We start from the raw sequence: 26,375 nt of genomic DNA, 5'->3' as shown, positions 1-26,375 counted from the left end.
TGTCCTGGCAGTGTCAGAATGTTGGCAGTTTTTTGGCGGTCTTCACAGTATGACTCTTAATACGGCCCAAATAGCAGTCTTTTGGCGCCCGCTTCCGAGGCTGTCTTCAGAAAAGACCACCAAAATCATAATGAGGCCCATAGTTACTGCCCAAAGTCCAGGAAAATCTATCTCACAAGATTCCTTGTACCTCAATCATTTGGCTCAATGATCACTGGACTTCAATGTCAAAGTAGAGACTGGTTCAGAGAGAACACTTGGGGAATCCCTGTCTACCATTGCTCCTACTTTACTGAAGAAGGTCATGGACTCTCTGATGACTGATTCCCAGTTTCTAAAGACATGATCTGGGTGAGTCATCAAAGCACCAAGAAGGCTCATTGAAGAGTTATGTGTACATGTTGTAAACATTTTTTTTTTATTTAACAGAGGGGGAGATGTCACGGCTTGTGAGTATGTATGATGGAACCTTTTTGGATCCCAAAAGACTCTGTAGAGTGATGATGTAAGTTTTAGAACGTGATGAAATGAATGCAGGTTTAGAGTGTTGAGTTCATGGTTACACGCTGAAGAATAAAGACGTGTAATACATAGCTCTGTTTTGGGTGTTCATTGGCGGGTACCTAGGCTAGAGAGGACGCTACAAGTACCTCTTTCCTGCAGGTGTGCTGAGATTAGGAGTCACATGCCAATTCCTGCCTCACTGATTTATATGAGGCAGAATGGTGATTCTTAGTGAAAAGTCCTCTTATGATAGGAGGGCTTTAAGTATGCTCGTCTGGCAAAGTGAGAGGTTAGTCACAGCACAAAGCAAAGACACAGGCAGGCTTACACCCTCAAAAGGCTGGAAATCTACAAGTATCAGGAATTTGCAACATATCACAGCACTTCGGGAAATCTAAGACAATAATAAGTTTCCAGTAGCTCTATATGAAGTTGAAAATTCCTCTAACTTGCCACTTTGTGATTTATTTTTTCTCTACCAGCTTTTTGCATTAAAGCAACTGTATAAAAAAAAAACTATAGAAACTGAACTGCCTCAGGCATGAGAGAAATGGTTCGCATGGATATTGTCGACGGTATGAATTGTAGTCCCAAACTTACTTGAGCATTTCAGTGGTTTTCTGTTTTCATTTGTAACTATAACTGCACCGTAACAATGTTTTAGGTGAATTCTTGAGATTTTTCAAACTGAATATTGAGCTTTCATAAAATAGCTTTACCAAAACGTAATTCTAACTTTCGTTTTTTCAGTGAATTGGCTTTCTTTTATCTTATACCACATGCAGCAGTTCCATGGGCGGCCAACTGAAAAAGCACGAGTGTTGGCCGTGCGCACTAGTGTTGACTGCTAGGGCCAGGCATTATAGCAGGCTCTGTGCCCAATCAGCCTTCAGCCATGCACAGCAGGGGCTGCCCGAATTGTGCTTGTCTTTGGAAAAGCCCTGTGCCCAGTCCAAAGTGGACTGCCAAACCCTGCTGCATATGGCTAAAGGACATGCACAGAAAAAGATGGCCAATGCAGCTGTAGTACATCAAATTCTTTTTTTAAACTCTTTTCACGGTCCCTGTGTGGATTTGACAATCCTAAGACCCTGGGAAGGCCCATAGGATCCATGAAGGGTCTAGGATTTGTAAATGCGGTGCACTGTTCCTGAATCCCACAGCAAAAGTATTTTATTATTCATTTTAATACCATGATGCTTCTTTGGTGCTCCCACGTGCTCAGTGTACTGTGTTGGATAATGGCAGTACAAAATAAATTGAAGCCAGTCAATTAGTGGATGGCAGAATCAGAAATCCACAGATGGATTCATGAATCTACAATGGATAATAGGCAGAAAAGCCCCCTAACTCAAATAGAGCACCTTTAAAAAAAAATGGATTTGCAAATAATCTTTGGATTCTCAAATTTGCAGAGGTGCAGACAACTATAATTCAACCACTCCATACCCTTCTGGAAACACTTTTTAAATGCTAACATTTCTCAAAACCTACTGAGTGGATTTGCATCCAAGTAGGGCAATTTACTTGCCTTAGTAAAATTTAATTTTCAGGCCAAGCTTGATGTAATTCTGTTCAGCTGTTTTTCTCCAGAAGAGAGCAACAAATGCTGTAAAGACATTTATTTACTTTGTTTGTGGTATATAAACCCATTCTTAACAGGGGCCAATTAAATATTAAAAGTGTTTCACAGTGGTTCAGTACATAGGGAAAATACTTCTTCTGCAGCTAATTCCACCACCCAGGTTTTAAACCCAGGGAATGAGCCCCCGTCTATAGGTGTCAGAGATTGTGTCCTCCCTATATCAATCAATCAATCAGTCAGTACTTGTATAGCATGGCTTGTCACCCGAAAGGGTTTCCAGGCACTTTGTTGCAGGTTTTGAGTCCCTTCCTGAAGTGGGTCAGCGAGGGTGAGTTGCTGAGGCGGAGGGATTGGGCGTTTCACGATTTGGCGGTGAGGTGGGAGAAGGATAGTCCTCCAGAGCGGCTGTGGTGGAAGTGTGGTATTTATGTGAGGTGTGTGGAGTGGAAGTCCCTGGGAGGTCAGTGGAACTGAAGATGGTGGTTCAAGAAAGAGGGCCCTTGGCCATGCAGGACTTTGTAGACATGAGTTAGGAGCTTGAATTGGCATTTTTCTGGACCAGGAGACAGTGGAGGTCCTTCAGGTGCTGAGTGATGTGGGTCCTCTTGAGCAGGTTGAAGACCAGTCTGGCAACTGCATTCTTGATCGTCTGGAGTCTTTTCATAATTTTGGTGGTGGTACCCACGTAGTCTAGCTGGCTGATGATGAGGGCCTGTGTTACAGTTTTTCTGGTATTGATGGGGAACCACCTGAAGATTTTGAGGCGTATGAGGAGCATGTGGAAGCAGGCTGGGGAGATGGAGTTGACCTGATGTTTCATGGAGAGTTTGCTGTCTAGGGTGATGCTGAGGTTATGGGTATGGTCTTTTGGAGTGGGGGTGGGACTGAGTTCTGATAGCCACCAGGAGTCGTTCATGTGGGCTTTTTGTCTGCTCTGCTGAAGATCAGTATTTCAGTTTTGTCCGTGTTGAGCGTAAGGCAATTGTTCTTCATTTAGGCTGACACATTTTTCATATAGTTGTGGAAGTTTGTCTTTGTTGAGTTGGGGTCAGCTTAAAGTGAGAGAATGAGCTGGGTATCGTTGATGTATGAGATAATGTTAAGCTTGTGTGATCTGATGATGTCTGTGAGAGATGCCATGTAGATGTTGAAGAGGGTTGGGCTGAGGGATGAGCCTTGGGGGCCACCGCAGATATTGTGCTTAGGTAGTGAGGTGAAGGGAGGGAGGCGGAGTCTCTGGGTGACACCTGTAAGGAAGGATGCCATCCATCTGAGCACATTGTCAGTGATTCCAATCTGGTGTAGTTGATCTAAGAGTGGGTGGTGTAAGAAAGTGTCGAAGGCTGTGGAGAGGTCAAGTAGGATCAGGGCAGTTGATTCTCCTCCGTTGAGTGTGGTGCGGATGTCATCTGTTGGCAGTGATCAGAGATGTCTTGGTGCTGTGGTTGGCTCTGAACCCAGATTGGGAGGGGTCTAGTAGGTTGCTTCTCTCCAGGTGTTCGGTGAGTTGGGAGTTGATGGCCTTTTCCAGGACTTTGGCAGGGAACTGAACCAGTGAGATGGGGCAGTAGTTCTGGATCTTTCTCGGTCTGCAGGGGGTTTCTTGAGGAGAGATCTCATTTCTGCAGTTTTCCAAGCATCAGGAAAGGTGGGTGTGGTTATGGAGGCATTGAGGATGGTGGTAACGTGATGGGCGATCTCGTCTCTTCCGAAGATGGAAAGTCATTTGGGGCCTGGGTCGGTGGGTGCTCCCGAGTGGATTGAGTTCATTAAAGTGGTTGTGCTCAGTGTGCTGAGTTGTTCCCATGTGGTGATTTGGTGGTCGACAGTGGTGGTTGATGGAATATTGTGCAGGTTAATGGGCTGGGGGATCGAAATTTCTGTAGATGGTTGCTATCTTGTTGTGAAGTGGTCAAAGAGGGTGTTGCAGAGTTCCTGTGATGAGGTTGAGTTTTCGGTGGCTGACGGGTGGGTGACTTCTCTAACTATGGTGAAGAGTTCCTTGGTTTGGTTGGTGCTGGTCTTGATCTGGTGTGTCAGGTCCTTCTTTTTTGTGGTTTTGAGCTGGTGGTGGTAGTTGTTGAGGGGTGACTTGAAGGTGGCTCAGTCGGTATGGTTCTTGCTGGTGCACCATTTTTTTTCCAGTTGTTTGAATTTGCACTTCGACATGCCTCAGTGAGTTCTGGGGTGGACCAGCTGGCCAAATTGGTGGCTCTGTGTGTTTTGATCGGGGTGACTTGGTCAGCAACGCAGGTGATCCAGTAATTGAAGTTCTTTACTGCTTGGTCCAAGCTGGTGGAGAAGTTGGGCTGAGAGCTGCTAAAGGTGTCAGTCAATTGGTGTTGAAAGACCTTAGCCCAGATGTGGGAGGAGATGCTATGGCAGTTGGGGGAAGAGTGGGGAGGTCCAGCGAGGGTGAATGGTATAATGGAGTGGTCTAATCAGGTGAGTTCCAAGGTGTGGCTGTAGCTGATTCTGTTGGTGAATGTCAAGATGGAACACAGAGTGTGTCCTGCTTTGTGTGTAGGCTCAGTGAAAAGCTGATTCTGTTGCTGGACGTGAAGATGGGATACAGAGTGTGTCTTGCTTTGTGTGTGGGGTCTGTAACCAGCTGCTTGAGGCGATATTGTTCAGTCTTTCCAAGAGGTTGGTGGAGCTTGAGCCTGGGGGGTCGTCCAGGTGGAAGTTGAGGTCTCTCAGGAAGACACAGTGTTCGGATTCAATGGAGAGCGTGGTGATGAATTCTGCGATGGCTTCGCTGAGGCTGGTACGTGGTGCTGGCGGTCTGTATGGAAGTGTGTCTTTAATGGTGCTTTTGTCATTGGTGTAGAAAATTAAGTTCATGTGTTCTAAGATTGGTGTGGTCCCATTATCTATGATGGTGCATGTGATTGAATCGTTTTGTACAATGGCAATGTCACCTCGTGTCTGTTGGTGCTGTCTCAGTGTCTCATCTTGTAGCCATTGGGTGTTGCTGAGGTGATGTCTGAGGCCGAAGTGAGGGTGAGCCGGGTCTCAGTGATGAAAGTCACAGCGGGCGAGGTAGGAGATGATGTCCCAAACATCCGTGGCATGTTTGCAGAGTGATCTGGCATTGAGCAGAAGGCAGCTGAGCTATTCCAGGGATGTTTTGCCTAGCAGGGGTGGTGTGGCAGTGGTTTTGGCAATGGCGGTCGGTGCTAAGGTGGAGTAGAACTGGCAGCAGATGAATGAAAATGGAATTGCTGTGGAGTGAGGCGATGCAAGGCAGCAACTGTTGTTTCAATCGGGGTCCAGGGCATGGAGATCTGCAGCAGAATACCTGTAGGAGTGTGAAGGGTCATGGTTCCTGGTGCTGGGCGTGGTCCAGGCACGGACAGGCACACACGGGCTCCATAATAAGTCCTGGGGGTTATATGTCGGAACCACGGGTGCCTAAACCACCTGTGGCTCAACAACGAGATCGGAACAACGATCTCATTCTAAACACTAATGCCTTTACCACGAATGCGTTTACAACGATTTTACCGTTATAAACGCATTCCTGGTAAAGGCATTAACAATCACCATACACAACCCTGCATGCTCCCACCCCACCCCTTATACCTAAACCCTGACCCCCCCAAACCCTAATCACCCCAGCCCCCCACCCCACCCCAAAAACTAAAAATACCCTGAGTCCCCACACCCCCACCCCTAAAACCTAAATCCTGCCCCCCAAACCCTAATCAGCCCCAGCCCCCCCAAAACAGCCCCTGTCCCAGCCCAACTTACCTCCTCCTTCACCACATCCACTCCGACTCCCTTCTGAACCTTAACCACGCATGTACGTTGTTCAGACATGCGTGGTTAAGGTACCAAAACCAGGGAGTCGTGGAAAACGAAAGCGTTGTTTCACTTTTGTTTTTCACAACAATGTGGTTCTGGACTTGTTCTTCCGGGCGTTTCCCGTCCTGGGAGGTGGGAGGGGCTGGCCAGGAGGGGGGACTGCATGGAGCAGGAAAGTAGCCTGCAGGGACAGGAACCTATAGGAGAACAGTAGGAGGGGGCAGGACTGTGAGGTGGAAAAGCAGTGGGAACGAGGTAGTAAAGAGAGAACCCAGAGAAGTAACTAGCCCTGTACCAAGTGCCCAAAAATAACAAGTGTCCAAAAAAACAACAATCTGCCCGACATAAAAAATTAGCCAATTACCATTACAATTGTAGTTAAATCACTTCACTTAGAATTGTAGCCCAAGTGAGTTAAGCCCTGGAACCTGCAGAGGTGGGAACCACGAAGGCAGATGCACTATCATGGGAGCCCAAGGTTGCAGCGGTGGATGAGGGGAGCAGGTGCCAAGACGGAGAGATCAAGTGCTTCAGCGGGTCAGCACAAGCAGCAGCTTGGCACTATCACAAGCGACCAAACTCTTTCACATTGTATTAATATGATACATTTACCACAAGTCTGCACCCTTTATGTGATTGTCTTGGAAGATGTGCCTGTGGTTAGCCCTGGGTCAAAAAATTATGATTCTTCCCTGAGATGCAAGGTAGCTCATTGGCCAGGTATAAAACTAGGAAGTTGTTTTGATTTTTATAAGCATATCCTCCTAGTTAGATGGTTGGATAGACTAGGCCATACAAAAAGGGTACAAAAGGAGACTGTGTTGTGGTGAATTTCAAGGACCCCACATTTGGTAGGCACTTGCTACACAATTTACATGGTATAGCTTGGTCTCAGACTAGCATCTAAGAATGCCCCTTATGGTATTTATAGAGACCCTCTAGTATGTTTTTTAACCAACCAATTTTGACAGTAATGGGGGTCAATCCACAGGGGGCTAAGGATATCAGTTTTAATGTTCCAACACCAAATCGTTTTAAACCACTCGAAGGCCTAAACATCAATACTTGACAAATCAGTTCTGATTTTGTTGCTAAAGTTGCACAACCACACATTGTAACTATTACTGATACACTGACATCAAATGCTATGTCAAACATGCACTTTTTAGTAATCCAAACCCCTTTCTCTTTTCCTTTGAAACAGAGATGGGCTTCACCCTCATCTCTTGGAAAACTGCTTGTGCTCGTACAAAAATAAACAATAATGACTGGATATCCTCTGTGAGTAAATTTGCTGTAATCTGCTGCCAAGAGACCTGGATGAGGAATGACTTCCATATTGATGTCTACTATGCTTTCTTCCATCATGCAACCCCTTCACCTGCAGATAGAGCAAAAAGAGGGCTGGCTATGTTTTTTTCTGTTAAAACACACCTGATCCAATCAAGTAAAGCATGGTTCTCATCATTCTTCTTGGTCACGCTCCTCTCACTTCAGACTCCCTGTTAGGCCTGGCATGCTTAGGGTGGATTTATTCCAGACTTTTTGCCTTTCTCCTCCTATTTTCTGACCATATTTTGATAGCCTTTGGACTCTGAGCACTTTACCTCTGCTAACCAGTGCTAATGTGCATGTGCTTCTCCCGTAAAACATGGTAACATTGGTGTATTCACAATTAGCATATTTAATTTACATGTAAGTCCCTTGTAAAGTGGTGTACCATATACCAGGGCCTGTAATTTGAAAGTTACTAGTGGGCCTCCTGCACTGATTGTACCACTCACTTAAGCAACCCTGCAAACACGTCTCAGTCCTGCCACTGCGGAGCCTGTGTGTGCAGTCTCACAACCACCCAACTTGGCATTTAAAACCTCTTACTCCCCTTTTCCTACATATAAGTCACCCCTAAAATAGGCCCTAGATAGCCCTTAGGGCAGGGTGCCATGTAAGCAAAAGGCAGGACACATACCTTTAGGTTTTTATGTCCTGGTAATGAAAAAATCCCAAAGTTGTTTTTCATTACTGTGAGGCCAGATCCTCTCATAGCCCAGCACTGGAAATTCCTGATACTTTTAAGCTGTAAAACGTCATCTGAGGAGAGTAGCTGCACCATGTAAAGTACCATTGGAATGGTAATAATAAATCCTCTTTACTGGTAAGATCGGATGTATTATTACAATTTTAGAAATGCCACTTTTTAGAAAGTGGGCATTTCTCTGCACTCACTGCCCTGAGTACCAACAGCCTGTCTCCAATACACCTCTGGCCTGGGCTAGGTGAGAGCTACACTTGTGTGAATTCCCTTCAGACACCCACAACACAGGATACTCAGCTACATCTGCATTCATCTGCATACTGATGGGTCTTCCTGGTAAGAGGTTGGGGAGGGCTCCCTCTCACATGTCAAAGGGTAGTGGCCAGAGTCCTGACAAAGGGGCTGTATACCACCCACTGTTAGTCTGGATTCAGGGCTGACCTGAAAGGGAGACCTGTGCACTTCACAAGAACTCTTTGCAGTCACCCCCATATCAAAGGCACTTTTCAGTATAAGTAGTAGGCCCATGACCCATTAAAAACAGTACACCTCTGGACTCAAGGAAACACTGCTGGAGTAAAGACAGCTGTGTGCCAAGATTGCCACTCTGCCAAGATTGACTGCTCCAAGGAACTGCTGCCCTGCTTTGCTGTGCCACCCTGCTGCCTGCTGATCTTTGCCTGGTAGCCTGAGACTTGTTTACCAAACCCAGAGTGACTCCAAGCGGCTTTTGCTTTCCATTGCCGTTCACTACTTCAAATCACCTTGACCGTATTTGTCAAACTCTTTCACTTGCAACTTTGACCACCTGGAGGGGCCCTGCTGAACCTTTGGCACCAGCTACTTAAAATCACCCCAAGTGGCTTTGGCAAACTCTGTCACTTGCAACTTTAATCACCTAGAGCAGCCCTGCTGAAACTTTGCTATTTACTACTTCAAATCACTCCGAGTAGCTTTGCCAAACTCTGCCGCTTGCAAATTTGATCACCCGGAGCTGCCCTGCTAAATCTTTGCTGCTCACTACTTCAAATCACTCTGAGCGGCTTTGCCAACCTCTGTCTCTTGCATCTTTGGTCATCTGCAGAAGTTATGCCAAACTTTGCCACATGCAGCTTCAATCACTTGAAGTGGCCCCGATAGCTGCTGCCACCCATACATTCCCTGCACCTGGAGCAACTTTGCTAAACCCGGCCACAGCACTGTTCCCCGGTGGTCCCCACCTGCTTCCATGGTGATTGCACCCAGGAATCATTCATCCAACTCCCGACAGGAGCTCAGCCAGGACATCAGAATAGTCGGTGGAATCAACGCGCGCTTGTGCCGAGGAACCTCTGGCACCGCCTCTTTGATTGCACCATTGATTATCAAACTTGCTTTAATTTTGAGTTTGCAAAGCAAATATTTAACCATTTGCTAATTGGATCTGTATCTTGCTGATCTTAAATTAACCAAATAAACAAGATTTATTTTTCTACATCCGTGTGAAATCTCTTTCTGTGGTGTACCTCCTGTGATTATTGTCTGTGCGCTGCACAAATACTTTACATATTACCGTCGAAGTTAGGACTCTCTGCTCTGCACCAAGCTACCAGAGGGTGAGCACAGGATAATTTATGTCTTGTAATTGACTTGCACTGACTAGGATTGTGGTCCCTAAATGGACAAGTTGCCTCTGCCAACTACAGACCCAATTTCTAACACTCACCTTGATGTTTCACTTATAAATGTATACTCTAACAATTTTAACCATAAATTAGGAGAGTCTATAGATCAATTTGATGATTTTCTAGAAAGCTATTTGAATACGAGATCCTGCAACACTTTTTTGATTTGGGCTGGAGATTTCAATTTTACAATGTGGGATCTTAGTGGCCAATGTGTATGTGGATTGTTTGATTGGAGTAACAATGAAATGTCCCATTTTTGACACTCAGGGTATGGTCAATCGCTGTACAAAATAGTACTAAAATATGATTTATTTTTGTTAATGAGCTTGGCCATGTAGCATGTACCTACTTTTATCAGAAGTGATAAATTGATTTATTTAATATTGGCTATATCAGATCTCTGTAGGCTTCTTGAGTGGTTTGAGATTATCAATAATTGTAAAAGTGATCACAATCCCCCTTATGGTCTCCTGAAATGTAGTTGGAAAAAAGGATGTCTCGCATGGGAAGTTACTTGATTGTGAATACTTCAAATCTAAAGGTGTAAGGCTAAAGTGGAAAAAGGTGGCACCTGATATTTTTATAACTAAGGGCCCGATTTGGATCCTGGCGGAGGGGAATACTCCATCACAAATGCCATGAATATCCCTTCCGCTGTATTATGATCCCATTATATTCTATGGAGATCGTAATATTACGGACAGGATATCCGTCACGTTTGTGACAGAGTATTCCAGATCTAAAGATCTAAATCAGGTCCTTAATATATAAATGAAACTAAGGAGGCCTTTTCTAGATGTTTTTTGGATGACTCTGATCCCTCTGATATTCAAAAAAGCTTTAAAAACAGTTGTCTCTCTATTTCTGATATGTTATTAACTAGCTCTGTCTGCACCAAGGCTAAGCCTTTTAGCTGGTTTGATACCTTTTGCACAACATCCCGTAAACAGCTAAAAGTAGCTTTGCATATGTATCTCAGAAGCCCACAGAAAATAAGGCGATCACACTGTAGATACCATCAGACTCTGGAAGCCTGCAAAAAGAGATTAGGTGTAAAGCCTGGGAAGATTTGCTTGAAGCAGGTAGGACTACGGATCAAATACAATTCTGGGAGGTTGTGAATCGCTCATTCTTTTAAGGATTCCTGTATACATAAGGTTGAATCGTTAATACTGGTAGAGACATGGGTGAAACATTATACTGACATTTTTTATGTAGAGGAGACAGAATCTGGCTCTCCCTCATTAATGGATGAATGGCTTTCATTTGAAACTGAATTACAAGAGTTCAAGAATTTAGTCAGCGTAAAGGAAGTAGCCATGGCTATCTCTAAAAGCACTGCAGGGAAGACACCGGGAATTGATGGTGTTCCAGTTGACATTTTCAAAGATAATATCCCATTATGGCCCCCCTTCTAATCAATGTAACAAGAGCTGCTATAGTAGGCCCTCTTCCAGGATCCTGGAGCAAAGCAATGCTGGGATCGGGCTTGAAGAAAGGGAATAGAGGACAGTCTATTTGCTATTGTCTAATCATATTAATAGGTTTTAGTGCTAAGATCCTTGGGAGAGTTACTTTGTCTCGCCTGGAAGCTTGGGGCTAATGAAAATAACATAAGTTCAGTTTGGATTCCGCCCAGGGATTGGCACCATAGAACAGTGATTGTATTTGTATATTTTGGCAGGAAAGTATGTCCTGTCAAAAGAGGGGGTACTCCATGTATCATTTATGGACTTAACGAGGGCTTTTGACCTGTTGAATCAAAGTAAATTATGGATTCGAATGGAACAAACGGAGGTTGAAAAAGAACCACTCATGATGCTAAAACATTTGTCAGCCCGACATGATGCGACAGAAGAATTAATCTCCCCTATTAAAACACGCAGGGAAGTAGACAAGGATGTATCATGGCACCTTTTTTTCCACCTATATAGAAATAATGTTAACAAATTTCTCATAATAAAGGGTAAAGATGTGCATAGGATGGGACATGGATTCCGTTGCTAAGTTTGAGAAGACAACAATTAACCAAAACTAAGGAAGCTGCGTTTTCCTCCGCACATAAATTAGGGCAGAAGCCAGTCAAGGAGTTAGTTCACATTTATAAGAGCAAGATTATTCCGGTTGGTTTATGTGGGGCAGGCATTTGCTGCTGCAGTTACACAAGTATTTTACAACTTACTGAATATTGGTTTGCTGTAGGCTACTATGTGCCCTAAGAAGTACAGCATCTATTATTTGCCATGAAGAAGTTGGCTTGCCCTACGTAGAAAACACTACTGGCCTTGCCCTTCTGATTTTATGGACTAACTGCTGGGCTAAACAGGAAGCAGGCCTTGTGAGTGAATTTATTGGGAACTGTTTGTTAATTGACAATTTGCACCGCATACCTTGGCAGGCAAATATTAAGACAACGTTCTATCAGCTTGGAGTTACTGAACTGTTTAACATCCTCGAGGATATAAATAGGATGTGTAAAGCAAAAATTCCGCTGTGTTATCAAGAATTTCGAATGGAGCAAAGGAGGACCAGTCCAGCCACTGTGTCTAGTATTATCGGGTACTCTGTTGTTTGCATGTCCTCAGGGATGGAACTTTACCTGTTGCTTATAAATGATCCCATAGATCATTTTTAAAGGATCCTATAGATCATTTTTATTTACCTTGTCTGAGGCTTAACACAGTACACTTTATTGTTGCAATTCCTTTGAAAGGCTTTCTTTCACACATTACCGCGTCGTCCTAGAGATAATACAGTGAGTCAAAGTTCATGTCATTTCAGAAATGTTCTTAAGACCAATTCTCCGACAGGCGCATATAGAAACGTATATGTTAGCTATGCCTTTCGTACAGAGATGTTATATTTAATTTGAACTGCAATTACTCTGAGGAAGCGGACTGAATCAAATGTACTACCTGTAGAATGAGTAATGTATTACTATTTAATTTATTTAATTAATTAATGTAGCTTTTTTTACTACTGTATTTTAGCATGTTTTAAACTGACTGTTGAATTTGTTCTCTTTTCTTTTTCCTTTATTTTAATATTTCTACATGTATTGATTTTATGAAGAATATATTTAATAGATGTAATGTGCTTGTATAATTGTCGAATCTTGCCTTGTTATGGATAATTTTGTCCGAATAAAGATTTACCTGACTTGACTTCCCAGGCAGCTCACAAATATGGATTTCACGATCATGGTGACAGCTTTAAACCAATCACCAGGATTCTACATTTGTACATTGTTTAATCTATTCTATTCATAGAAGGTAAACAAAACCTTGCATTCCAATTAGCACCGTGCACAGTTTAAAATATCAGATCCTTCTATATGGAATATGTTTTTTAACAAAGCAATTGGTGTTTTACAAAAATACTACACGCCTGACTACATATTTAACAGTTTTTTCATTTTTATTTCTAGAGAACCAAACATTATAATATAGTGCTTCACTTACTGTTTTCAATAAACATATCCTTGTTGAAACAAAGGACCTTCTTTTTCACTACACTTAAATAAACGTGCAAAATAAAAAAAATAAAGTTTGTCTTGGATTAGACCAGGATTTAAGTGATATTTACAAACTATCGCACTGTTTGATGAACATGCACAAAATATTCCAACATTTGCATTTGTTCACTTCTGACACATACAGACAGTTTCTCCAGCAGTTTTGTCAAAAGGGATTAGATTATTGGAATATGTGTTCTTTGTGTAGCCAATGAATACATCACACATGGAGCTATGTCTTATACGTTGTTATTCTTCAGCGTGCAACAGAGAAACCAAACATTCTAAAGTTGCATTCACTGCCCCACATTCTAACATTTAAGTCATCATTCTACAGAGTCCTTCCAGATCCAAAAAGGTTCCATCATTCATGCTCACCAGACACATCTCCCCCTCCGTTAAATAAAAAATTAAAATTGATATACAACATATACATATTATTATTATTCTTCAATTAGACTTCTTGGTGCTTTTATACGTCGTCTAGATTGTGTCTTTGGAAACTGGTAATTACTAATCAGTGTACACAATCTACTTGGATGATGTGGAAGTAATGGCGGTCTGGAATTCTCCATGGGTTGTCTCTGATCCAGTCTCTTCATTGACATTAACATCCCATGACCAATGAATTATCTGTTGGAATTGTGAAGAATATCGCATGATAAATTTTTCTTAACGTTGGCCCGTTACCATGAGCCCTTTGCTTGTTACAACTTGAAATGGCTTGGCATCAAAAGAAGCATCCGATTTACATAATTGTGACTGATGAAAAAGCACTCAGTCTCCTCGTTTGAAAACAATGTTTTTTCATGAAGCATTGGCCTTCATTTTCTGCTTATGACTCAAGTCGGCTGTACATGTCTCAGCATTAGTTTTGGATCTGATGTTGTTCCATTGAGGCAATTTGGTTGTTATGGCTCTCACAAACATCAGTGTCACAGGGCGTTCACCAGTGGTTGAGTGAGGTATTGAATGGTAAGCTTGGAGAGTAAAATTCTAGACAATCTTGAGATACTCTAGTGCAACACGGTGAGCAGCTTTCTTTAACATACTCATGAAATGTTCAACGAGGTGGTTAGCCTGTGGTTCTTTTCTTTAATTTACTTTATTCGGTGCAAAAAGACCATAAAAGACATAAAATAAATAAATAACATACAGAATTTCCAGTCATAAAAAATTTCTAAAAACACTGTTAATACATTTTCCGAGCACCAAAAGCAGCATGTACAAAATTTAGCACAGCCTGGATTATGTCCATAGTTCCCAAATCATGTAAGTGGGAGTAAGCAAGTTGGCTAGTTCTGATACTGTTAGATTGAAATAATGGACGTAGAAACCTGTGGTTAAAAGTTAAAGTGGTGTGCTTTTATGATGCTTTACATTGAGCAGATTGAGGAAGTCTAAAGTCTCCACTTTCTCTGCTATTAAAAGATGGGCCATTGTCAGTTTTCAAAATCATAGGAATACTCCCTGTCACAAGACACCAACACCAACTCTGTCCTAAGTGATAGACAAAAGATCTTGAACAAATGGGAAGCGAGAATATATTTGTCCACAGTCACCATCCGGTGATGTCTACAGTCAAGTTCACTGACAGGTGATTGCACAGAGGACATTTTTCTATTTCTTTTTCAGCAGCTTCATCAAGATGAGGAAACCAGACTCGATCCTGGACTGCTCGTTTAGTGGCAACGATTCTAAAAGGTTCCTCTTGAGCCACTTCAATCACTGGCTGGCGCAGACTCTCCGGAATAACAATTCTTGAATCCCTCAGGATAACTCCTTCTTGTGTCACTGGCAGCTCATCTTTGACATTTTTGTATTTCTGAAACTTACTGCTAGGAGGTTGATTATGTCTACTCAATGACTGATGGGTAATAATGTCTTTCAAATTCAACATGTCACTATCTTGGTTCATGGCAGTGAAAATTTGTTTCACTAAAAGGGCAGCTGGTGTGTTCGATTTCATTATGAACTTTATGTAGGCTTCAGCAGTTTTAGATGGGGTACCAGGGCACTCTTGAGAAGTACTCAGAAGGGATTTGATAATTCTTTGGATGATGCACAATTGTGTAGTTGTACTATAGCAATCTTAGACCTGAAAACTTAAATTATAGAGACATTTTGGCTTTTGGATTGCCAAAGATAGTCAGCAATGCTTGCTGATTTGTCACAACTGTGAAAGGTTTTCTGTACAGAAAAAGATAAAAATGGTCACAAGTCAGCACCATTGCTAAACTTTCTTTTTTCAGGTTGACAATATACATGATCAGCCTATAGCACACTTTTACTTGCATAAGCCACAATTTGTCTTCGAGCATTTGGGTGTCCCCTGTGTTGTGCAAGGATGGCACCTAACCCAAATGGGCTAGCGGCAACAACTTCAGCATGTTGCTCTGGAACAATATATGCCATCTCAGTAGTGTTTTCAATGGACAGTCTAATTCTCTTAAAACTTTGCTTGCATTCATGTGACCAGAGAAATTAAACATTCTTCTCCAACTCTCTCAGTGGAGCCCTCACAGTAGCAAAGTCTCATATATATCGTGAACAGTAACTGGCATGCCAGGAAATGAACGTAACATGGAAACACCTTGTAGGGGACCGGCATTTGACAATGCTTGTACCTTAGCTGGATTGGGTGTCATGACCCCTTCGGAAAAGATATGGCCAAAGAACTTTAGGTTTGTGTATTTGAATTCACATTTCTCAGCATTTAGCATTAAATCTGCATCAACAAGTAAACAAGACACCTGCCTTAGCACTTTACCATGTTCTTTCTGTGTAACTCTGTGAACCAATACGTCATTGCTAAAGTTGAAAGCATTTACAATAGGTTGTATGAAACATCTAATGACATCTTGAAAAATCTTGGCAGCTGATGACACACCAAAATGTAGCCTCCTGTATCAGAACAGACTAATATGTGTAGAAAGGTTTGCAATGTACCTGCAAATCCCCTTGAGTTCCAACTGATGATATTCTTTATTTATATTAAAGTGAGAGAAGACTTTCACACCTTTCAATAATGTTACCATGTCAGCAATGTGCCCACCTGGATGTCATTCTCTTTCAGTTGTCTTGTTCCCTTAGTGCATGTCCATGCAGATAAGTACACTCCATCCCTGGATTTGTTTTGTTACTACTACGATGGGAGAAACTCATGGCGTTGAACCAGTAGAATGCTCAATAATATCATGTTTAAGTAATGATTCAAGTTCCTTTTCAACAGCTTCTTTTAAATGAAATGCAATCCTTCTTTTCCCAGCCCATTAAATAATGAAGGGAACTGACTTACTTATTTGTGATGAACATTCATATTGTAGTTCAGCTGTGCTGAAACCGAGTAGACAGGCACTTGGCACTGTGCTTTGAAATACGTGAATGGGCAATTGTGTTTCATAGTTGCTACAAATTAATCTTTACTTTTCAGAGGCATCGATGCAGCCCATGTGCATACTTTTGTTTTTGATGGCATTAATCGTGGTAATGGAGATAATTCATTGTACTTCTCAGCAGGCATAATATTTATCAACTCTTCGCTGTTGATGGTTAAAGGTATTGCACAACCATGTATTTTCATTGTAATTTTTAAACAAGGTTTGAATTACTTGGGTGCTTCTCATGTTGACTTTTCTTTGACTGGTATTTCTCCTCACATGTGGCCAGTCCAACATGTGCACACTTTTCTGAGGTAAACATTGACACACAATCATCATCTTCACTTTCACTAGATACTGATACTGATGAACTTTTATATGATGATTTAGATGTAGATTGACTTAGTTGGGTATCGATTTGTCTCAAGTGATGTTGCCGCTTGGCCTTGTGGGAGCACGTCGAACATCGCTTCTGGAATGTTTGGACAGCCATTTTGTCTTCTTGCCGTGATGCATTTACTTTTTCTTTCACCTTGGAAAATCCTCACAAAATGGTTCTCTTTACCACATCCTTTAAATATGTGTCTGATGGCGGGACATTTACCCTAGTGTGGAAATGACAACCCACATCTGAAACACAACTTATTTTTCTGGGGAGACATCACCTTGTATCCCTCAGATTTGTGGTTCTCTTTACTTTTCATGTTCATGACTGACTCACTTTGGGTACCTCCAGACTCCATGTCAGCACCTTGACGATCAGCATGATCTTCAGGTCTGGCAGCTAAGAGAACTCACACCAGACTAGGAGTTTCTTTCAGTATCTATCGTCTGAATGAATCCGTCAATACTCTGAGACGTACTGCTTCTTGGTCATTAACCTAATTGAATAAGCAGTGTTTTATGAGTGTATCTGGTCTTTCAAGAAGTTCAGCTATGTTTAACAAATTCTTTGTCATTCTTGACTGAAAATGTATCTTTTGTAATCTTCATTTGGCACTGGATGGAATTTGCGATTCAAGGCATTTTTAATTTGACAGTACGTAACTTCATCAGTACGTGGCATTTTCTTTATGACTTCTTTAACACCATCACTAGCAAGATTATTGAGGTATTTGATAATCTTCGTATTATCTGTTTCTTCTAGTGCTTGAATGAAATCATCAACTGTCACTATCATAGCAGTTGATCTGTTGGCAATATTTAGCTTTTTGGCAGTATCACGTTTCAGGAAGGAAGAGTAATGCTCTCTCCAGCTCCACCTGGTGATTTTGGTGAATTGTTTCATGCACACCATCTCCGATATCTTGTGGCATGCTGGCCTCTGGATCATCTTTAACATTCTTAGGAGCAGTAGCCCCTTTCTTGGTCTCCACTGCAGCCCTTTACTGTCTTGAGACTTCTGGAGTTATGCGGAGCCACTACCCAGCAGCCTTGTGGGTATGCTGCTTCAGGTTTTGGACAGCTCAGTTAGTAAATTAGGGTGAAATAAATTTAGGGCCTCATTTCGACCCTGGTGGCCGGCGGTAAGTTGGTTCCACCAGCTATAATGACCGTTGCGGAACAGCCACGGCCATACCGCCAGCCACTCCACTGTAACGGAGTCCCTGACCGCCAGCTTGGCCATAGCAGTAAAACACCGCCATGGAAAGGCTGAGGGTAAGGGGGACTTGGGGTGCCCCTGGGGGCCCCTGCACTGCCCATGCACTTGGCATGGGCAGTGCAGGGGCCCCCAGGCATAGCCCCATCGCACACTTCACTGCCTGAATTTCGGGCAGTGAAATGCGCAACGGGTGCTACTGCACCCGCTGCACATCAGCATTGCCGCCGGCTCTATTATGAGCCAGCAGCAATGTTGATGTGACTTTTCCGCTGGGCCAGCGGACGGTAACACTGTTACCATCCCCTGGCCCAGCGGAAAAGTCCAAATAGGGAGCCAGAAATACCGCCAGCACTGGTGGTATACTGGTGCCCGGAGCTTTGGCAGTCTTCTGTGAAGACCGCTGAAGTTGTAATGAGGGCCTTAGTCAGTTCTAAGGCAAATGTATTCACAAGTGAACTAATTAAAAAAGGAACATGGATACTTTAACAAACAGCCAGCCAGAAACTCTCTGTTGAAAAGTGGATAATTGGTAAGGGCAGGTAAGTACCTACATCCAGCAACCCCCACTTAGGTGCGGTTAGGTCTCAATAAAGTAAATCCAGCTTAACTCTTGGTAGCGTGGCAACGAGCGACAAGGCTTAAATTAGGAGCCAAGTGTGTAAAGCATTTAAAAATCACAAAACAGTAAATAAGTACAACACAAAACACAATAAAAATCTAACACCAATTTATAATAATTGATTATATTTTTATCTTTAAAATGACACCAAAATTATTAAAACTAGATAAGGGGAATCGGAGATATGAATCTTTAAAAAAATTATGTTTAATAGCACATAGAAGCAACTAGCGCTCAAAAGGTTAAAAAAGGTCACACTGGACAGGGACAAAGTACAGAGTTCAGGCCACCCACAAGGTAACACTGTTACCCTTACTTTCAGAAGTGTTTCTTGATTCAGAAAAGTGGCCTAATGCACCAGCCAAGGCTTCAGAGGCTGTGGTTTGCCACTTGGGGTCTGGGACTACAACTCCCACAATGCACCTCTTCAACTTATAGAGTTGCTCCAAACATCTCCTAACTTCTGGATCTTCTTCCAGGGGTCCTTTTTTGGGTCCTTAAAGTGTCCACAACTTGGTCCAAGGTTTCAGAAGCTCTGAGTTGCTCCTTGGGAGTTGGGGCTACAATTCCCAGAATGCACCTGGTCAGAATCCTCAAATTGTCACTGGACACTGGTCAGCTGGGCTCGGCTTGCAGGACTTGGTGCAGGAAACTCTGGACAGCTCCTTTGTACTTGTAGCAAACAGGGAGTCCCTTCTTGAAGCAGTAGAAGACAGGCAAAGTGCTTTTAGTAGTGAAGCCCAACTGTGCAGCTGGTGCAGTCCTTCAGAGTGCAGTGCCCAGGCAAAGGTCAGGGGTCCAACAGGGCAGTCCTTCTTCTTTGTCTTGTTTCTTATAGGGATCTGGGCTGTGGGTGCAGCTCTGCCATATTTATCCTTGCTCCTGGGGTGGAAAGCAAGGGGGTTCTGGTTGTCCAATCACAGGCAGGCTCCTCCCCCCTTTGGTGACCAATTCCTGGGAAGTGTGGCAAAAATCAATCCTAGGGAACAACATTCTTCAAAAATAGCTGACAGTGATTTTTGGAGGTTAGATCTGGCTGAATCTACCTACTGGTGTGGCTAAAAATCCTAAACACACCCCTCTCCTGCCCTCTCCTAATCTGATCAAGAGGGCACCTAATTGTCTGGGGTTGAAGGAAGTGGGGGAGGTCCCGAGCTGCTCCAAATTTCATTCCCTGCCTTTGAAGACCAGTATGGCTGCTCCCCCCTATCCTGTCTCACCATCTGCTGATCTCCTCCCCCAGGCACATCCTTTGTGTTCAGCTGCCGGAGGCTGGCCAATCAGAGAAGGGCACTACAGAGCTAAGGTTGGAACCTTTCAGGTAGGGTTTTAAAACTCTTTACCTGAACTAGTTATATTAAATCCAACAATGGTAAGTCATAGGATTTATTATAACAATTAATTTGATACCAAACTCAAGGTATCTGTCTCTTATGGGGTCTTTGTTAATTCAAATAAAGTCTCCCCATTTCAGTCTATAAAGGCCAATCACTTCAGTGAGGGAAAAACAAATGTGGCTATTTTACCTCACCAGAGCTTATAAAACCCTAGGAGCACTTAGGGCACACCATAGGGGTGACTTATATGTAAAAACAAGGTAGTTTAAGACTTTGGAAGTACTTTTAATTACAAATTAGAATTTGCATATAGGCCTGCCTTTGACCCTGGGTACCTCAGCAGTGCCCCTATGGGTGCACCACCTATGTTGGGGTCCCTAAACCTACACGCCCTACCATATACTAGGGACTTATAGGTAGTTGACAAAGCCAATTATAATTAGCCTAATTTGCATACTGATTTTACACAGACCACATGCCCTGGGACAGGTTAGCAGTACCCAGGGGACCATCACAGTCAGGAAAGCATCAGCCAAAAGTAAGTGAAAAATGGGGACAAAATGTTAGCGGGCCTCTGCAGTCAGTCCTGTTTTCTCACACTTTCTCCCCTACTTCCCTCAGTCACATAATAATCACCTTGACTAACACCAGGAGAGAAATCCTCAACCTGTCAGCCACTAGTTAGCTCTCCAGCTTGTCCCTGGGAGCAAAATCCCTGCATGGGGGTGCACCTGCTCAACAGAAGCTTTCCAGCCTGATCTCCTTACTAACTTGATCCCTGACCATCTCTAAGGGATAGGGATCACAATTTGTGTGCTCTACTTCCCTGTTCTACCCTTATCTATTATGCAGCCCACACCAGTTGCACCCTTTACCCACATGACGTAGAACAAGATGGAGGAAACGTGCAGCTGACAGCTGTTCCATGCTACTAGAATTGCTCTGCATGGGTTTCGCCTACCTTTGTAAAATTAGGGGAAAAGATCAAAAGCTATTTGCAGACTCACCTTCCATTGCATAGCAAGTTCCTAATTTTAAATGTTGGGGCAAGAATCTTCCAGGGGCTTGGCCTCTTCTTGCACGGTGGCTGTAAAACAGGACCTCAAAAAAGAAATATACATCCTCACTCATTTAGCCTTCCCATAAGTGTTAACGGGAAGTGAAATAATATAACAAGAACACTCTTTAAGGCTTGCCTCTCTTTCAGAGAAAAACAGGGTGCTGTATCACAGGCCACTATCCGCTCACTTTGTGGAGGCCGCAGAGACACAGTAAGGGGCATATTTATACTCCGTCTGCGCCGAATGTGCGTCAAAAATTTTGACACATATTCAGTGCAAACCTTGCCCCATATTTAAACTTTGACACCCGAGCCCGCGGATGACAAAATTCCGCTGTGTGCGTCATTTTTTGGATGCAGCAACCCGCCTTGCGTTAATTATATGCAAGGTAGGCGTTCTCGTCCAAAAAATGACTTAAACGGCCGTGCGTCGTATTTATGCTTTCGGCAAAAAAGACGCACGGCCGGGAGACGGAGCCGGAAAATTTACGCACAGCCCGATTTGCGTAAAAATTTAACGCCTGGGTCAGGGCAGGCGTAAAAATGGGGCAAACACACCTGTATTTAATCAGAACACACGGAAGCAACAGCAGAGCAGCAAAAGGGAGACATGGAGGTGCTTCTGATCCGACGTGCACGCAGACGCAGAGCCCAGCAGCAACAACAGCAGCTACCACAACACCAGCAGGGACCCCAAAGGCAGCGCAGAAGACAGGAGAGGATATTCCTCCCCAGAACAACCCTTCATGGCCTCAGGGAACATGACATCGTCCAGAGGTACAGGTTGAACTGGCAGGCCATACAGCAGCTGCTGCGCAACACTGAGCCGCAGTTGGCACCCACCTTGCTGACACCCCGCACCATCCCAACAGAAACCAAGCTGCTTGCCGTACTTCACATGCTGGCAAGTGGCTCTTTTTATACAACTGGTGCCCTGGTTGCCGGAATATCACAGCCATCATTCTCTGCCTTTTTGCCCAAAGTACTGGATGCCATCATTGGACTCACACCCCGCCACATCTGCTTCCATAACACACAGCAGAAGCAGCAGGAAACAAAACAGGGGTTAAACCTCATTAGTGGCTTCCCACACTTCCTTGGTACAATCGACTGCACACATGTACGCCTTGTGCCACCTGCTGCAACTGAACACCACTACAGCAACAAGAAGCACACACATTCCATCAATGTGCAGGTCATTGTCGATCACCAAGGATTGATTACCAACCAACATCGTGGCAAAATATCCTGGGAGTGTCCATGACTCATTCATCTTCCGTCACAGCACCATCAATGAACACTTCCAGGATGGACGGTATGGCAATGGACTACTTGTTGGTAAGTACAAAAACCTACTTATATACATACTGCACAGCAACCCTCTAGGACACACAACACATACACCACAACAGCAACATGTCGACAGGAGTACACTGAGGTTGTGACACCACTAGCCATGTTTCTTAGGTCACCATTGAACCTGTCACACATCTGAAATTACTGTACAGCCTAATGTTAAGACGTCAATGATCACAATGTTTGGAGTGGGTTGCCTAAATGTCACCTTGCAAATCGTAAGCGTCTCAATAATGTTTACATTAATCCATTGCATAAGTCTAAAGGTATGGGATGTCCAGGGTACATTGATATGAACGTGTTAACAACACTGTCAATTTTAACCTGTGAATGGAACTATCATCTCACCGCAAATGAAGACACAGGGACACCTGTATCACAAGTCACAATGCTAGGGAGGGCACACTGTACTGCAAATCCCGAAACATACTGCTGACAACTGGTTAGCAGCCAAACACTTGTTCAGCCAAGGAAACAACACAATGTAGATGGTACATCCTACTAGCCTAGGATGCGACATAATAAAACAAAAGAGTCACAGACAACGCAAGACAACTACTGCCATGCAAGGTGATTTCAATAGGGCTAGCTACATCAACATGATCCCATTCATTTTCTCTTGCAGCTGATCACGGGTATGGCATCCAGCCATGGATAATGACACCTATTGGCAACCCAAGTACGGCAGCAGAGCGTGCCTACAATGACGCACATAGGAGGACACGCACCATAGTCGAGAGGACCTTCAGCATCCTCAAGTCGAGGTTCCGGTGCCTCGACATCACTGGTGGTAGCCTCCTATATTCCCCGGAAATGGTCTGAAAGATCATCCTAACATGTGCTATTCTGCACAACATTTGAATAAAAAGGAATATTCCCCTCCTGGAACCCGAGCCACACATGCCTGAAGAGGAGGAAGAGGATGATGGTGGCCTGCAACATGAGGGGGAACAACAAAACACGGCCGCTGGTTTACGCAGGCGGCAACATATCATGAACAATTTATTTTAAATATAATCACCACTTTATGAACTAATTTAAATAAACACCTATAATAATCACCATATCATGGTTTGGCTATTCATTTTTGCACACCTTTATCTCTAACTATCAGATTAAGAGTGTTGCCTCATGGAGCATTGCTGATATACTGATTAGGACACTGAAAATCCCAGAGCAAATCTGATGCGTACGATACAATGGTCACATATACACACACACACAGTAAATGACATATATCCTGTACATTTCACCTTTGAAGGGCAATAGCAGAGGACCACACCTATTTCACACATACATGGTGGAAACATGGTTCATCGCAGCATATGGCTCACAACTAAGACACCATCACTGAATAAGGGGAAAACAAGCATCATACATGAGGCAGTTGATGTGCTTTTGCATCAGTAACAGGAATGTATGACCAGACCCTTGACAGCAGTAAGTCCAACTGCACCCAATCTTTGCAAGGACTATCTGTGACTAGAGTTCCATATAAGCAGAACATAGACAGCACAAGTGCCACACCTATGAGCAGAATTGCACACATGACATTCCATGTACATGTCAGCCCATTTCCTAACTCCTGACACACCCATGCACCTGGTCACAACCCACCTGTCTGAAGAGGTACCTGGAATAGTAAGATGTGTACCCTGATATTCCCTCCTCTACACACATAGCTTGTCAATAGCAATCCAGTGTTCTACACCCTTTCCTATGGTATACCATTGTCATAGAATATCTGACTGCATGGACGTCAGGTCAATTAATATACTGGCTTCTAGTTTCCAAGCCCTGTTAGCACCTGTAGATTGCTTCCTGTGTGAAAATGTCTGTTGGCCATTAGAAAGCAAATCTCACCTACAGGACTTGTAAGAAACTGATGCAGCCCACACCTGTGATCACCTCCATGCACACCACCCATTTCAACAAGCACTGCCCCTGCTGATGCCTGGAACAGCATAGGAGTTGCCATTTTGTCAAATATACCGTTAAGCATTGCTACTAATTAAGCCGTGTAACACAGCCCTTGGGTTCATTTGTCACCTTCAAAAACACAGGACATACACAGTTTTACATCTCAACTGTCTAGTCGTCCTCCAAACAGTCGTAGTCAGACCACTGATTATGTAACTTGTTTAATTGCTGGATCCTGATTCACCCTGCATCCTGTCAGCCTGACTGGCATCTGTCTGTGCATCATCCTAAAGTTTCCCTGTGGCTACATATGTACCACAATTGCGTTAGCAAACCTCTCATTCCTCAGAGGGTATTTGGGCATGTGCTTCAACAATGCATACCCAAATACATTGTATAGCATCATCTGCCTTTTAATTGTACCATATGAGTTAAATCCCCTGTGAATACCAAAATTCATGGCCCATCCCTTGTCTGGGTCTCATTTCTGCATGAATGACAAAGTGTGACAGTGTCCCAGGGCCGTATGCAGGGATTGGATACGGGACCTTCAGAAGAACAAGGAACCTCTGATAATGTCCATGAAAAATCCACACGTCAGGACCCTGACAGTTCACACACAGAATTACATTGCTCACAACATTTTGATGGGCCGTGTGAGGTGAATAGCTGCGAGAATAATCAGCACAGAGGCTATGATGTTCCCAGATGCAGTGGGAATTGCAGAGGCTAACCTGTATACAAATGTTGTAATGACATCTGCCGGAACATGACACCTGAGACATTATCTCACTCAGCACACCAAGGTTGCCCTGTTGACAGTCTCATTACACGTCTTCAGTGACAGGGTGGGACCATCCCCATGTATGTTCTCATGTAAACATCCACTTTACTCGCATTGATCAACAAAAGATACTCAGTAGCGTTGGAAAATGGGTTATTGGTAAGGGCAGGTAGGTACCTACACTTAGCAATAGGCCACTAACCTCCACTAAGGTCCAGTTAGGTCTCAGTAAATTAAACCCAGCTCAAACCTTGGTAGCTTGGCAACGAGCGTCAAGGCTTAACTTAGGAGACAGAGTGTAAAGCATTCAAACATCACAAGACAGTAATTAAATAAAACACAGGAAGCAGTTTAAAAATCCAAAACCACTTTATAACAATAGAATATATTTTTATCTTTAAAATGACACCAAAACGAATAAAATCGGATAAGGGGAACCGGAGATATGAATTTTTAAAGAATTATTATTTTTTTAGCACCTAGAAAAAAAAAGCGCCAATCGGGTCATCTGGTTGCACCTCGACCGGGGCAAAGTCAAAGTTTAAGGCCGACCGCGATGGAGCCCTGCTCGGCTACAGGCCACGGGAGGCCTCGGTTAAAAGTTTACCTTCACACTTAGTCTCTTTTTCGAAGATTTTTCTTCAGCGGGACGAACCTGCCAGTCCAATCCGACCTCCTGGAGCGCTTCTCCGGATACGCAATGCGGGAATCCTCGGTGGAGATTTTTACCTTCGGACTTAGTCGTTTTTTCGAGGTGAAAATCCTTCGACCGGGGTAAACCTGGATCTTGATCCGACGTCCATGGAGCCCTCCTCGGATACGCTGGCTGGGAGGTCCCGGTCAACTTTTTACCTTCGGACTTAGTCTCTTTTTCTGAGATTTTTCTTTACCGGGACGAACCAGCAAATCAGGCCGGGTCGCGGTTGAGGCAAGCCGGCTAGAGTTGCCACGACGGGTCGGTCCCTCTATGGAGCTTTTTTACAAAAATTCTCCAAACTTCTCCAACCTTCTGGGGCTTCTCCCAGATGTCCTTTGAAGGTTCTTTTGGGGTCCACCGCTCACCCCAAGGGTCCAGAAGTTCTGAGATGGTCCTTGGGGGGTGCAGACTACAACTCCCAGAATGCACCTGACGCAAACTCCTTTTTGGCCACTGGACAGTGGTCAGCTGGTCGCTTTCTTCAGGAGTTGGTGCAGGGGACTCTGG

This window comes from Pleurodeles waltl, chromosome 7 (assembly GCF_031143425.1).
Source record: "Pleurodeles waltl isolate 20211129_DDA chromosome 7, aPleWal1.hap1.20221129, whole genome shotgun sequence".
In the NCBI taxonomy this organism is placed as follows: Eukaryota; Metazoa; Chordata; class Amphibia; order Caudata; family Salamandridae; genus Pleurodeles; species Pleurodeles waltl.
This window is presented reverse-complemented; position numbering follows the sequence as displayed.